Source organism: Papio anubis, chromosome 12, assembly GCF_008728515.1.
Source record: "Papio anubis isolate 15944 chromosome 12, Panubis1.0, whole genome shotgun sequence".
NCBI lineage: Eukaryota > Metazoa > Chordata > Mammalia > Primates > Cercopithecidae > Papio > Papio anubis.
The window spans coordinates 82,832,852-82,846,994 of NC_044987.1; the positions used below are offsets into that span (position 1 = coordinate 82,832,852).

The window sequence follows — 14,143 nt, forward strand, 5'->3', positions numbered from 1 at the left end:
AATTCTATCCATAAAGTATCATTTTAAATGCAGTATGTTTTATATCATTTCCAATGAGAGGTACTTATTATCACCATTCCTATTTGAGAGATGAGAAAACAATGCCATGAATAGGTTAAATAACTTTACTAATGAAACACAGTAGAAATCAGAGCAAAGATTTGTGACAAGAAATCTTGTTGAAGTGTCCTCTCTTGTAAATACCTTAATATTCTGCCTCTCTTAAAATAGGCACTCTGAACATTTTAGGAAGGAAGTCTGTGAGCAAAGTGAAGGATAAAGAAATGGATTAAGATTGTTCTTTGCAATTAGCTGATAAATCACTTTTTATTTGATTATTTGTTTCAATTTTAAAATACGTTAGTAATGGGACTGTCCTGATATGGATAGTCTAGGCAAAGTTTCCTCATAATGAGTTCAATTCATAGTTTGACCTTATTATGTCAGAAACAAAGGAAGCCCAGTTATCAAGGAAGGAGAATGGCTTAGAGTTAGCTGCAGAAGGTTTTATGAAAATAGTTAGTCTTCATGCCAATTATTATTTTCCCTTTCTCCACTAGGTCAAATCTGAGGAATGCACACATATAGTTAGCCTTCATAGATGTTCTTACCTCCTGACTCTTATCCCAGTATAATTCTACCCAGGCTACTCTTATATATTATTTTCTCCACCGTTGGCATTGAGAACTTACCCAATTTGACTATTTTATCAGAGGACTCATCCCTAAGTGATAAGGAAAATATTAGAACTGCTCTACATCTTCATTGTATAAGTAGTTTTATAGTTGTATACATTTGTCAAAATGCAGCATGTTGCTAACAATCACTCTTCAGTAAAAACATAGGATAAAATACAATTTGATATGAAAATCAAATTAGGGGAACTCATTAAAAGCTATAGATCTGCCAGCAATGCCAGGAGTTGAATAATTCATCAGCTATTTATCACACTTACCCTACCACATTACTGTTGTTGTTTTTTGTTTCTGTTTTAATTTTGCAAAAGGATTACACTTTCCCAACTGTGAGATTTCAGAAGCTTAATTGCAATTTTATTAATATAGAGCTTTTGTTACCTAAATTAGCAGAAAGTGCTTTAATTAATATTATAGCCAGTGCTCTAATGAAGGGACTTCACTACCACATTTAAAAAAAGTACATTTGTCATAGATAAACACTCGGTTTATTTATTTGATAGAGCAGGGAATGAAGAATAAAATGAATCATTCCAGGACTGTAGACAACAGAGAGATAGCTGTCTTGATTTTAATTGCCTGATCTATAAATTTTTAAGCAAATAGGAAGGGTTTAAACAATGTTAATCTTAAACTGAACCAGAAGATAATAAAACCTAAAGTAAATTCATTCTCAGTAAGTGGATGGGCCATGCATAAATGAAAGAAAAGGAGAGAGGGGAAGGAATAAGCAAAATAAGTACATAAATACATATAAATTAAAACATGATTAAATAGTAGGGAACTCAGGAAAGCTTAAATTGTACTAAATAGAAGTAATGTTAATATCAACTATGCTATCCTTTGCTTCTGTTAAATATAATACAATCTGACTATTTAAATAATTCGTTAACAATTTATTTTAAAATGTATACATTACTAAAGCATTCATTTATAAATTAGTGATGCATTTATTCATCTATTTCTTAAGTTCATATTATATGCCAGCAACTATATTAAATGCTACAAATAACTATGAGGAATGACGTATATCTCTTATATTAAGTCACTTGCAATCAACTTTGTAGGCAATATCTGATTATTTTCTATATTATTAGAGTAAGAACCTATAACAGATGTTAGAAACTGTACCTATTAGGATGTAACACTATTCCATGGACAAGAATATAAGCTTTCTAAATACTTGCATAATACATAGAAAACAGAATAGACTGTTGATTTTAAATTTACAAATCTATTACAACATTTATTAATTTAACAAATTTATAAGATACTAATTTGAGATTTAAAAAATAGGTTGTGAACTGGTCATATTCATTAATATTCATTCATCTGATAATACTTGTTTTTTTCATCTGATAATAATGCCACTATGGATTTTCTAAATTGCCATTTTCCTTTAAAAAAAAAAAACAATGATTTTGCCAGGCGCTGTTGCTCATGCCTGTAATCTCAGCACTTTGGGAGGCTGAGGTGGGTGAATCACAAGGTCAGGAGATCAAGACCAGCCTGGCCAAGGTGGTGAAACCCCGTCTCTACTAAAAATACAAAATTTAGCTGTGCCTGGTGGTGCGTGCTTGTAATCCCAGCTACTGGGGATGCTGAGGCAGGTGAATCTCTTGAACTCAGGGGGCGGAGGTTGCAGTGAGCCAAGATTGCACCATTGCATTCCAGTCTGGGGGACAGAGTGAGACTCTGTCAAACAGACAACAACAAAAAAAGCAATGCTTTTTCTTCTTTCTATATTTATCTGTTGTATTTTGGGAAATAGTAAACTCATTTCCACATGATTTCTAAGAGTTATCATATAATGCTTTATAGTTATCATTACAATTTTAAGGAAAAAAATAAAAGGGACTCCATGTATCCTTTATAATCCACTATGGTTTTTTTTGGTAAGATTTACACAATGGTACATTCAGTGTTTACTGTTATTTATATTATATTTAAGCTTTAATGTGTCTAAATCTCAGGAAATCCATGTGACACTCTTTAATTTACTAACTAGTAGTCTTAGGTTTAGAATTAGAAAACCTTGACTTCAAGATCTAGCTCAGTCCCTTCTCCCTTCAAAATTTAGAGCTAACATTTCTAGTTTAAACACACACACACAATTAACAACAAAAACCTTTTCTCCTTCCTTTCTTCCTGACTTCCCTTTTTTCCTTACTCTCTGATGTTCCCTTAATATCTTCCTTAGCACAGTATTCTTACTTTGTTGTTAGCAAAGTTCTCAATTGTACTGTGCAAATTGCATTTCTCATTGCAGTCTCCTTTCCATACAAGGGTGAGCATATGACATATACTCATAATAATGAGAAGTGAGAATTTTTTGATGTGGCTGCTGGGAAACTCTTCTTAAAATGGGGGAAAAAACTAGTTAGAATATTTTTACGTTTGTTGTTTTCTCTCTTCACCGCAAAGAACACTAGATGCTAGAATTAGAACATGTGTCTTTCCATTATGAACCAAAGAGCACATCATAAAGTTTACTGAACATATAAAATATAAAATTTCAGAATTCTGATGGCATCATCGAATTAGGACCCTAGTTTACCTACTTCCCAAATTCTATGTGAGAAATATAAAATACTCATTTCACCTTAGACACTGTTTCCAGATTTGTGACTTGCAGTTAAATTGTAATTACTGATAAGCTCATTATGTCACCATTAGTAGATACTACCTCCATTGTGAACGTTTCTTTTTATTCATTCATAAAATAAGTGTGATAAAATTAATTGTCTTAATGAGAATGATGGAAGGATTACATAAGAAAATATGTATAAAGTGTTCAACATGATGCTTGACAAAGAATCTGTAATTATTGAAGTTATGTACCATTTGAGAGAAAAGACTTCCCTCTCTCTAATTTTTATGTTATATTTGAGGAAAATTTTTAATAATTCAGTATGTTACTTTAAGGTAGAGATAAATAAGTGTCTCTTTGTAAATGCAACTAATCTGCAATATAGAAATTATAAGACATGGCCAGGCATGGTGGCTCATGCCTGTAATCCTGGCCCTTTAGGAGACGAAGGTGGGTGGATCACCTGAGGTCAGAAGTTTGAGACCAGCCTGACTAACATGGTGAAACCCCGTCTCTACTAAAAATACAAAAATTATCTGGGCATGGTGGCGGGTGCCTGTAATCCTAGCTATTCAAGAGGCTGAGGCAGGAGGATCATTTGAACACTCGAAGCAGAGGTTGCAGTGAACCAAGGTCATGCCATTGCACTCCAGCTTGGGCAACAGAATAAGACTCCATCTCAAAAAAAAAAAACAAAAGAAAGTGTAAAACACAGTTTTGTTAAGTTACTCTGAATATATGCCCTTGAAAAGTCTCTCATGGAACAATCCTATTTACCTCCCAATACAGAGAGAAACATTTCTTATTTATTTTAAATATGGATATATGAAGGCTTTAACGAAGGCAAAATTTTAAGAAAGGGTACAGTCAGATTTGCATACCTTGTAAATGAATATAGTTAGATTGGTAAATTTTTACAAAGCTCTAAAAAGGCAGAAGTGATGCTAATTTACACAGCTGAATTGTTTCAGATAAACAGTGACTTACACACAATTACTCTGGCCAATCTGCTATAATTATAAAAGGCTCTTTTAAGCAAAATTCATCTGACTAAGAAAATGTAAACACAAGGCATGAAATTTTAGTTCTTTTTTAAGATTATGTATTATTTATTCATTTATTGTTTTTAGGAGATTTTTCCTCAACAGAGATATTAATTTCTTCTGATTTAAAATATAATTAAATTTATTTTACATAATTATGTTCATTTCATTTACATTTTGAGGATATCATGGAACTTCAAAACGAAAAGTTCATTAGAATGCTAATACTGAAGACTTCAAAAAAAAATCCCTCTGTGCAAATAACTAAATTAACTGCTCGATTAGCTCAACTTATCACATTCTTTTTCACTCATACCAGGTTTCCTTTAGATTCACTCAATATGTTTACTCTCTATGATTCATCGGAAAAGGAAATACTTTTCTTGGTTTATTTAGTTGACTTGTTATCAGGTGTAAACTTTGCAGTTTTAATTTTCCAGCTGTCAATTATTTCCAAAAATTAATTTTTAGAATTGTCCACCAGGCATACATTGTTTAAATGCATATTATCCTCATCAAAGCCCTCTAAAAGTTCTGCAATCTGCAACTCATTGCTTAAAATATAAAATATATCCTTATAATATTTAAAATATATAATAAAGATATCAGGTAACAATAAAGCAGTCCTAAATGAGGGCTGTTGTTAGAGTTCTAAAATGCAAGTATTATATAAAAAAGAGTCGAAGGTATGTTTATTGTAACTAGAAAAATGGGATGGGGAAATTGATCCTCTCCTTAGGTTAAATATAGGTTTGCATCTTTTATGTGTTGTTTTGGTTAAAATATTTAATGAATGTTAAATGTATACATAGCGCCATAGATAAATAAAGGATAAGCATGTGAATAACTTGAAATGAGGATCTCTGCCCAATTCATTGTTTTCTCCCTAGTCTCCAACATCATGTAAGAAAAAGAAAAAGGAAACAGACTGAGAAATGGGAAGAAAGTGAAGGGAATAAACAAGAAGAGTAAAGAAAGGGAGTGTTCAATCCCAGGCTGATTAGAAGCATGGCCTGTGAGAGAAAATAAGCCTTATCTGGCTCTCATACTTAAGCATGTTCCTGGGCCTCATTTTTCTCTTCTGAATAATAGTATTCACTTCTTAACATCCTCATGAAAATTAAATGAGATAATCTCTATAAAGTATCTGGCATAAAAGAAACAAAAATGATAATTAGTATATCTGGCAAAATATATCATAGGAGTAGTCAATCTTGAAGCAGATTTTTTCCTAAATCCTTGTTAATAACTTGAATGAAGGAATCAAGATCAAGCCAAACTTATCTGACAAACGAATGGATTGAGTTCACAATTTAAAATCCCCATATTACAGAGGCAAATAACAGAGTTAGAAACAGTGCAAATGCAGAATAAGAAAGAACTGACTAAAGACATTTTTTAAAAGAGAAATAAATAATAAATGAATAAAGTAGGCCACAGTAGGCAAGCTAAGTATAATTATAATAAAATGTTAAATTTGAATACTTAGCAATTTGTAAGTCAGCCTTTCTTTTCATTGTGCGTTGAACAATTACTCATAAGAACCCTGGGTCCTGCCTCAGTTACCTGAATTTTAAAACGTAAGCTAGCACTGAGAAATGTTTGAGAATATGTGATATAGAATCAAACCCATATGAGGAAAAGACAAATATTTTAAGCTCTTTGACTTGGCAAATACACTGTTAAGTGATACGATTAGTAATGCTATGTTTTTTTCTCAACAGTCAAGTGAGTTGCCAAAGCAAGTATTTCACCGAAGTTTGACAGGAAAGAAAGTCTATGCAAGACCACTGTAATAGAGATGAGATGGTAGAACTCTGTGCTGAAACAAAGGGTGGGTTGGGGGTGGGGGTGTGATGTGGTATAATAAGAAATATATATTTGGTCTCTGTTCTCAGTTTCTGAGAGTGTTCCTAAAACTCTTGTAGGTAAGGGTGTTGGGGGAATGTTTTATTTTAACATTTGGTCTTTTGGCCACAGTTACCAACACAGAGCTCCTGAGACATTTGTAATATCCTGAATGATAGGCGGGAGTGACATAGAACTCCTAAACCTCTTGAAATTTCCTGGGTTATTTGAGTATCTTTTGTTTTAAAGACATGCTTCATAGTCGACTCCTGGATGGAAACAGGTCGGCAGGAAAATGAACCATGTGATTAGAGGGTTGGCACTTTCACTCCCACAGCCTGACTTTTAGCAGGGGAGAGGGGCTGAACATTGAGGTGGTCACCAATGTTCTACTGATGTTGTCATCATGCCTAGGTAATGAAGCCTCTATAAAAACCCAAAAGGACAGCATTTAGAGAGCTTCCAGACTGCTGAACATGTGGTCGTCTCTGAAGGGTGGCATACTCAGAGAGGGCATGGAAGCTTCAGTCCACTTCCCACATACTTTGTCCTATGCTTCCCTTCTACATGACTATTCATCTGTATGCCTTGTAATATCCTTTATTAATATAATGAAACAGTACATTTAATCAAGTTGTTTCCCTGGGTTCTGTGAACCACCCTAGCAAATTAATAGAACCTGAAGAGTGGGTCATGAGAACCCCAATTTATAGCTGGTTGGGCAGAAGTACAGTTCACAGCCTGGGTCTTGTAATTGGCATCTGAAGTAGGGTGCACTCTTTTGGGACTGAGCGCTTAACCTATGGAACCTGAGTCTAATTCCAGGTAGATAGCATCAGAAATAAATTCAATAATAGGATAGCCAGTTGGCATCTACTGGAGAATTGTCTGTTGTGTGAGGAAGAATTCACACACATTTCAGTGACCAGAAGTGAAGTGTTCTGTGTTGCAGTGGTGAATTGAGTGTGAGTAGAGAAAATACTTTGGTTTTTCTCATCTCCTACAAGGGGATGGAGAGTTAAGCACTATGGTAAGCTAGTGGAAAATTACTGGAAGACATTAGTGATCAATGGGATTTATGAAGCATGTTGAGTCAATTCCTGAGTGCAAATATTTCTCTCTGTGTTTAAGCCATCTGTGTTTCATAACTGATACCCATGGAAGATAAGCTGCTAACCTTCTAGGAAGATAGCGTCATTATCTTTTATAGTGATTACACATCAAAAAATGGCCCTCAGGTCCTTAAGACAGAGATTCCTAGGTTGTAAAACTGGCAAGAGGCTTTTAAAATAATTTGCTACTGCACAGCTGTAGTCCCAGCTACTTGGGAGGCTGAAGCAGAAGAATCACTTGAACCCAGGAGGTGGTGGTTGTAGTGGGCCAAGATCACACCACTGCACTCCAACCTGGTGACAGATTGAGACTCCGTCTCAAAACAAACAAACAACAACAAACAACAAACAAACAAAATTTGCATCTCCATTGAGCAGAGAAAGAATTTACAATTACAAGTCATATAAAGAAAATGCTCTAAGAAAAGGGAGGTCAGGGACTAGAATCAAGAATGAGCTCATCTATAATTTAGTCAAGTGAGAGGACTGTTAAGGTCATCTTGGTCAGAGAGCTTGTTTTCCATGTCTAAAATAAGGCAGTAAAAGAAAGATAAGGCAGAAAAAAGAAAAAAAATTTAAAAAAAGTAAAGAAAAGAAGTACAGCAGAAAAGAAAAATAAGATCTTAAGAATTAAGAGAGATTTTAGTTAGAATATCAAGATTCTTAAAATGAGTTGTGGTTTTGAGTCTGTTACATGTGTAATAAAATATTGGAAGACATTGCTTGGAGGAATTTTATAGTATCTATCTGTGATAAGCAAAACAGCTATTTTCCTAGATGTTTTACATTTATTACTCCTGAAAGGTGGCAAAGTAGACCAAGGAATCTTTCCTTTTGTACTGTATAATTTAATGAAAATATTAATCACCTTTAATTTACTAACCCTAAGCAAACAAACTATTTGCATGATCACTTCATAGAGTCACGGCGTATAGTAACTCAGGGTAGAAATCGAGCTCTTATTTAGTATGATGAAATGTACCTTCCAGTTAATAAGAATAGTTGACATTCATCGAGCATTCATACTTGCCAAACAATGTTGTAGACCTTTTTTGTACATTTTATTAAAATTTACTCCTTAGAGAAACTTACATATGTTCACGCTTTTTATTGTCATTTGCATCTTTTATGATTAGAATTAGGAAAGAACATACACTAGTAAATTTGAATCTAGGCTGCAAACCCAAGCAGATATTACTTCAAACCCCTAGCTCTTATTCATGCTTTTCAGCATGAGTTAGGATTTGCAGTACTATAAGAATAAAAAAATATGGGACTGTCATGGGCTTGAGGAATGTGGAAGAATGGTCATTTCCAATAAGTAACAGGGATTCCAAGGTTAACTGGTGTAATCTTTTTTATTCATTTAAAGTAGTCATGCTTATTTCTTAGACATTTCCTGATGAAATGACACATTTGAAAATATTGTGGATTTACTATCTATATTTATTATTTCATTTTTGCCCACCCTTTATGACATGGTAATGTGTTCTAGTTACAAGCCAATTGAAAGTCAACCAGATTTAAAAAAAACAGTGTTTCTCTTTGGCTTAGTAACTCATCAGTATAGGAAATTGTGTCTGCTCTCTGAGGTTGAATCTTGACAGGTTCAGTAGTCTCTGCGTTGTTGATATATTATTTTCTACCGATAAAACAGTATTTAAGTAATTACATGATATATTTTTGGAGTAGAAAAAATTGCTAGAAACAGAGAGAGAGAGATCATTATGAAATGATATTTCCATATTATCATGTCTCATTTTGCTCATAGGTGCCATCGGTCTTAATGATAGTTATCCTCTTTCAACTCATGGCAATTTTATGTTGCTGATGAACATAATGTCCACTATACAACAGTGTAAATTCATATGTGTTGTTCCATTTACTACTTAACCTACTAATAAAAGGCCATGTTATAATAATTCACAAAAGACAGTTTAGAAAGAGTATCAGAACTCAATACTTAGTTCTTTTCCCCAAAATAGGTGATTTGGCTTATGTATCAGGCATCCTCAATGGAAATAGTCCTTCTGAAAATGGCTTCTTAGAAATACTTCATGCCGGGTGCAATGGCTCACGCCTGTAATCCCAGCACTTTGGGAGGCTGAGGCAGGTAGATCACAAGGTCAAGAGATTGAGACCATCCTGGTCAACATGGTGAAACCTCGTCTCTACTAAAAATACAAAATTTAGCTGGGCTTGGTGGCATGTGCCTGTAATCCCAGGTCTTTGGGAGGCTGAGGCAGGAGAATTGCTTGAACCCGGGAGGTAGAGGTTTCAGTGAGCCAAGATTGTGCCACTGCACACCAGCCTGGCAACAGAGCAAGACAGTCTAAAAAAAAAAAAAAAAAAAAGAAAAAGAAAAAGAAATACTTCAGAAGCAGAGGCACAAAAGCCATTATTCTGGAAAGAAAACTTGGGATTAAGCAATATCCTAACAAGAACACCATGGGGATTTCTGTGGCTTATTGATGGAAATGATTCTCATAATCTGGTGAAATCATTCAAATGGAATTTACATAGACATTCTGTAGTTGCTCTTTCTTAAGAAATTCGAAATAGTACTTTTGGACTTCAAAACCTTTAGCCAGATAGTTAAAGGTGAAGTAGAAACAATTTTACATTTTTTCTATGTCATGTGTTTATGGTGCTTTATTTATAACACTGATATCAAATTGCCCATTCATTGCTTATTGTTTTATACAAAGAAAAGCATACATCTAGATTAAATGCTACTACTTCCTCTCCAACCTAAAACTCTACTTCAGCATCCTTTTCAAAATCAGTCAACCCACTGGCCCTGTGAAGCCATCCTGGCTGGCCTCCCAAGTCCTGATGGGCAGGGAAACTGCCCTGAGGAGGCTGGGAGGGGAGGGCATGATGCTGACCTTTTGTGTAGCCCCCAACTGCAAGCAGAGGAGCATGTAGTTGGACCTGGCCTTCTTCAAGTTCCTGCATTATCAGGTCAGAGCCCATAAGTGAGTGAAGAATTGTTGCAGAGCAGACTTAGAAGATAAAATGCCTGACCAACTAAATCAACATTATTGATCATGTGCCAAATACTTTGAGACCTCTGTGATCTGTAGAAATGTAAATTTTACAAAAACATCAGAAAAATTCAGAATGATTGGGTTATTGTATTTCTCAAAATTAATTGAAGCAGATACTTGTGAAGTAATTGGGAGAGTCCTTATAGGACTGTTCTTCAATACAATGCAATACCAAAAATATTTGATCTTACCAATCATTTAAACAATTCAAATAATAGACACAGAAAACGAATAAAAGAATTGAATGAAGATGAAATCAAGCCAGCGAAACAAAGAAAAAATTGTGAAACTTCTGAACAGGAACAAAAACATAAACTAACAACAGCTGTGCTCAGAACCCTACTGCAGAAGAAGGGGATGAAGAGCAAAATGAGGACATCTTACCTGTGACCCTTGAAGACAAGGAAAACAAAGAATGCCTAAAATCTCTATTTGAAGTCTTGATTGTTATCGGAAAACAAAACGTGTCACTGAATGGACATGAGGCTAATGAAATCCCAGGAGGTCTCTTTACTCCAGATAACTTTCAAGCACTGCTAGAGTGCCTGATAAATTCTGGGGCGGAGGTCCTGAGAAAATGCTTTGAGACAACAGCAATTAACACATTGTTATGTTCGAAAACACAGCAGAAACAGATGCTAGAGATCTGTGAGGGCTGTATTCATGGAGAAACTCTCAGAGAAGTGAGAGACTCACACTTCTTTTGTATTATCACTGACAATGTAGTGGACATAGCAGGAGAGAACATCTAACCTGTGTTGGTGAGGTTTATTGATTAATCTCATAAACTGAGAGGAGCTTGTAGACTTCCTGGCTTATGAAGCTGATGCAGAAATTTTGGCTGTGAAATTTTACACTGTGACAACTGAGAAGAAAGGACCAAATATGGAGTATTGTCGTGGCCAGGCTTACATTGTTTCTAGTGGATTTTCTTCCAAAATGAAAGTTGTCACTTGTAGAGTTTTAGAGAATTCTAGCAGTGACACTCCGCAAGCTATCTACACGCTCTGATCTTATTGTTCCTTAAATATGTGTTGGGCTAAATCAGTACCTGTTATGGGAGTATCTGTTGCATTAGGAGCAATTGAGGAAGTTTATTCTTTTTACCATAGATCACCACAACTGCTTGTAGAACTTTACAATGTAATTTCTATTCTTTTTCAGAACAATGAAGAAAGGGGTAAACAAACTGAAGGGAATTTGTCATTTTCAGTGAACAGTCAGAGATGATGATTCTGAAATTTTAGTGGACCTCCTGCAAGTACTTGTTTTATGTTTAGATGGTGTAAGTGACACAAATGTTAGATGGTATAACAGTGTATCTGCCCAAACATTTGTACTCTGCAGTGTAGTAACAGATTTTGATTTCATGGTTATTATTGCTGTTCTTTAAAATGTCTTAACTTTTACAAGAGCCTTGGTAAAAAAAAAAAAAAAAAAAAAAATCTCCAGAGGCAAACTTCTGATGTCTTCTTTGCAGCCAGTATTGCGTTCACTCAATGACGTGATGAAAAACATGAAAGTTTATGAGGAGTTTTGATTTGAGGAAGCCATGAATTTAGCAGCCAGACTTGATATTCAGATGAATCTCCCTGGGAAATTCTGCAGAGCTCAGCAAGGTAACTGGGAATCTCAACTAACCTCTAAGTTACTGTAAAGAAACCTTAAGTGTTCCAACAGTGGAGCACATTATTCAGGTACGTAACAATATATTCCCAGAACAGCATCTCAGAGCTCTTAAATACTTAGCTCAGTCACGAGATAACTCAAATTTCATACATCAAAGGAACACAATGCTGACCTGTACAGAAGTAACTTACCTAGTCACGTCAAGCTCTCAGCCAAGCTTCATTGTTGGAGAATCAAATGGAAACACATAAGGGAAGATGTAAAGCTTCCATTCACCATTTACAAAGTCTTCAATCTGCCTGACATCAAGTTTTTTCCTAGTATGTATGCATTGCTGCATGACCTGTGTATTCTTCCTGTGATGAAGGTTGAGAACAAGTGGTATGAAAGTATACTTGAGGAACACTTTGACCGACCAAATTTAAAGGTAACCATGCTTTGCATAACATAAATTTTGATATGAAACATGATCTGAATGTAATGATGGACACACACATTAAACTCCATACAACTATGTCAGAACTTCCTACAGATAATTCAAAAACCATTGAAAATACCTAGGGAACTTTTAAAAATAGGCTTTCTCACATTTGATATTTGGGAAAAAAGCCTTAAGGTGTATGTAGGCCACTTAATCACTAAATATCTTTGCCTGTAGGCCTCCATTGACTATATTAGCCATTGATAATCTACCTATTTAAATGATCCCTATTTAAACTCTCATGCTTTGAAGACCTATCTGTTCTTCCAGAAAAGAACATTGAAAGTGCCATGTTTGAGTTCTGTGTGATCTCTTCTAGTAGCACTCTGGAATTGTTTTAGTGAAGTGATTTTAGACATGATACTTTTTGTCACAGTAGATCTCTAGTTCTTGGGGGTTGACTTATCAATTCTTTGAAGAAATATATTTTGAGGAAGTGTGGGAGAAAGGAATCCATTTTATAAAATGTTACAGTGAAGCTGATTGATCTTTGATTAATAAGAGATTTTAGTATGTTGTTAAACATCTGTACTGGACAGTTAAATTACCAGAGAGAGAAGCTTGTGAGCTTGCCAAAAAAGGACTTCACTGTAGATTTTATCTCTCTCAAATGAACTTAAAGGAATGAATTACAGTTAAAATTAGAATGGAAGAGCCTGCCATTGTTGTTCAACATCTGATTGTTGCTGTTTACATTCTTTTGTGGAGCCTACATCTTCCTAAGCTTTGTAGCAGGTATATGTTGAAGTCTTCTGTTTCATGGTTAAGGCAGAATCAGAGGCTGGGGTATTGACAACTGACTTGTCTGTTTTTTTCTCTATTTTTCCATAACTATATCTACTGCCTCATCTTTATAAGCAAAACCTGGGAAACTTACAAAAGCAAGTGCTTTGTTGTTCATCTAGAAATAATATAGAAAATTTTGTTGTTATTTTTGGTGAAGAAAATCAATTTGCATAGGTTATTTCAATTTAAATGTGAATTTTATTTTTTAAAAAATCAACTGTTTAGGCAGGCAACAATAAACATTTAGAGATGGCATTTGAGTTGACACTTGTCTACTATATTAACATAATATTTGGACAAAAGAAACATAAGGAAACATTATCTATAATATGTGCTTATTATTTTACAGTGGTCTGTGGGGGAAACAGGAATTCACCAAACACAAATTCAAAATGACAATATGACAGGAGAACAAAGATAACAGTACTTACCAAGACATGCAAATGTATTTTTGTCAGATCTTCCATAGCCTCAGGGTTCACTTTGCTGTACATGATAAATTACAGATTCTCAGATCTGAAGGCCACCTCCTCTGCCCTCAACCTGGTACATGAGTCTCCTCTCACTCACCCTTAAAAGTGAATATTCAGGTTCTGCACTGGGATCTGCACAACCTTGGGAAGTTGCAGCTTCTTAAAGCAGCCCACTTTCATTGGGGGCAGCTTAAATTATGATTTAAAACAAAAACAAAAACAGCTGGGTGCAGTGGCTCACAGCTTTAATTTCAGTACGTTGAGAGGTTGAGGCAGGAGGATCTCTTGAGCTCAAGGGTTTGAAACCAGCCTAGGCAGCATAGCAAGACCTCATCTATACTAAAAAAAAAAAAAAAAAAAAAAAAAAAAAAAAGAAAAGAAAAAAAGAAAAAGAAAAAAAAATTAGCTGGGCATGGTGATGTGCACCTGTAGGGTC

At 34.9% G+C, this 14,143-nt stretch overlaps 1 pseudogene; it reads left to right on the forward strand.

Annotated features, from left to right (window-relative positions):
- The first annotated feature begins 4,958 nt into the window (after positions 1–4,958).
- LOC110741337 lies at positions 4,959–11,773 on the forward strand (annotated as a pseudogene).
- Positions 11,774–14,143: the final 2,370 nt, after the last annotated feature.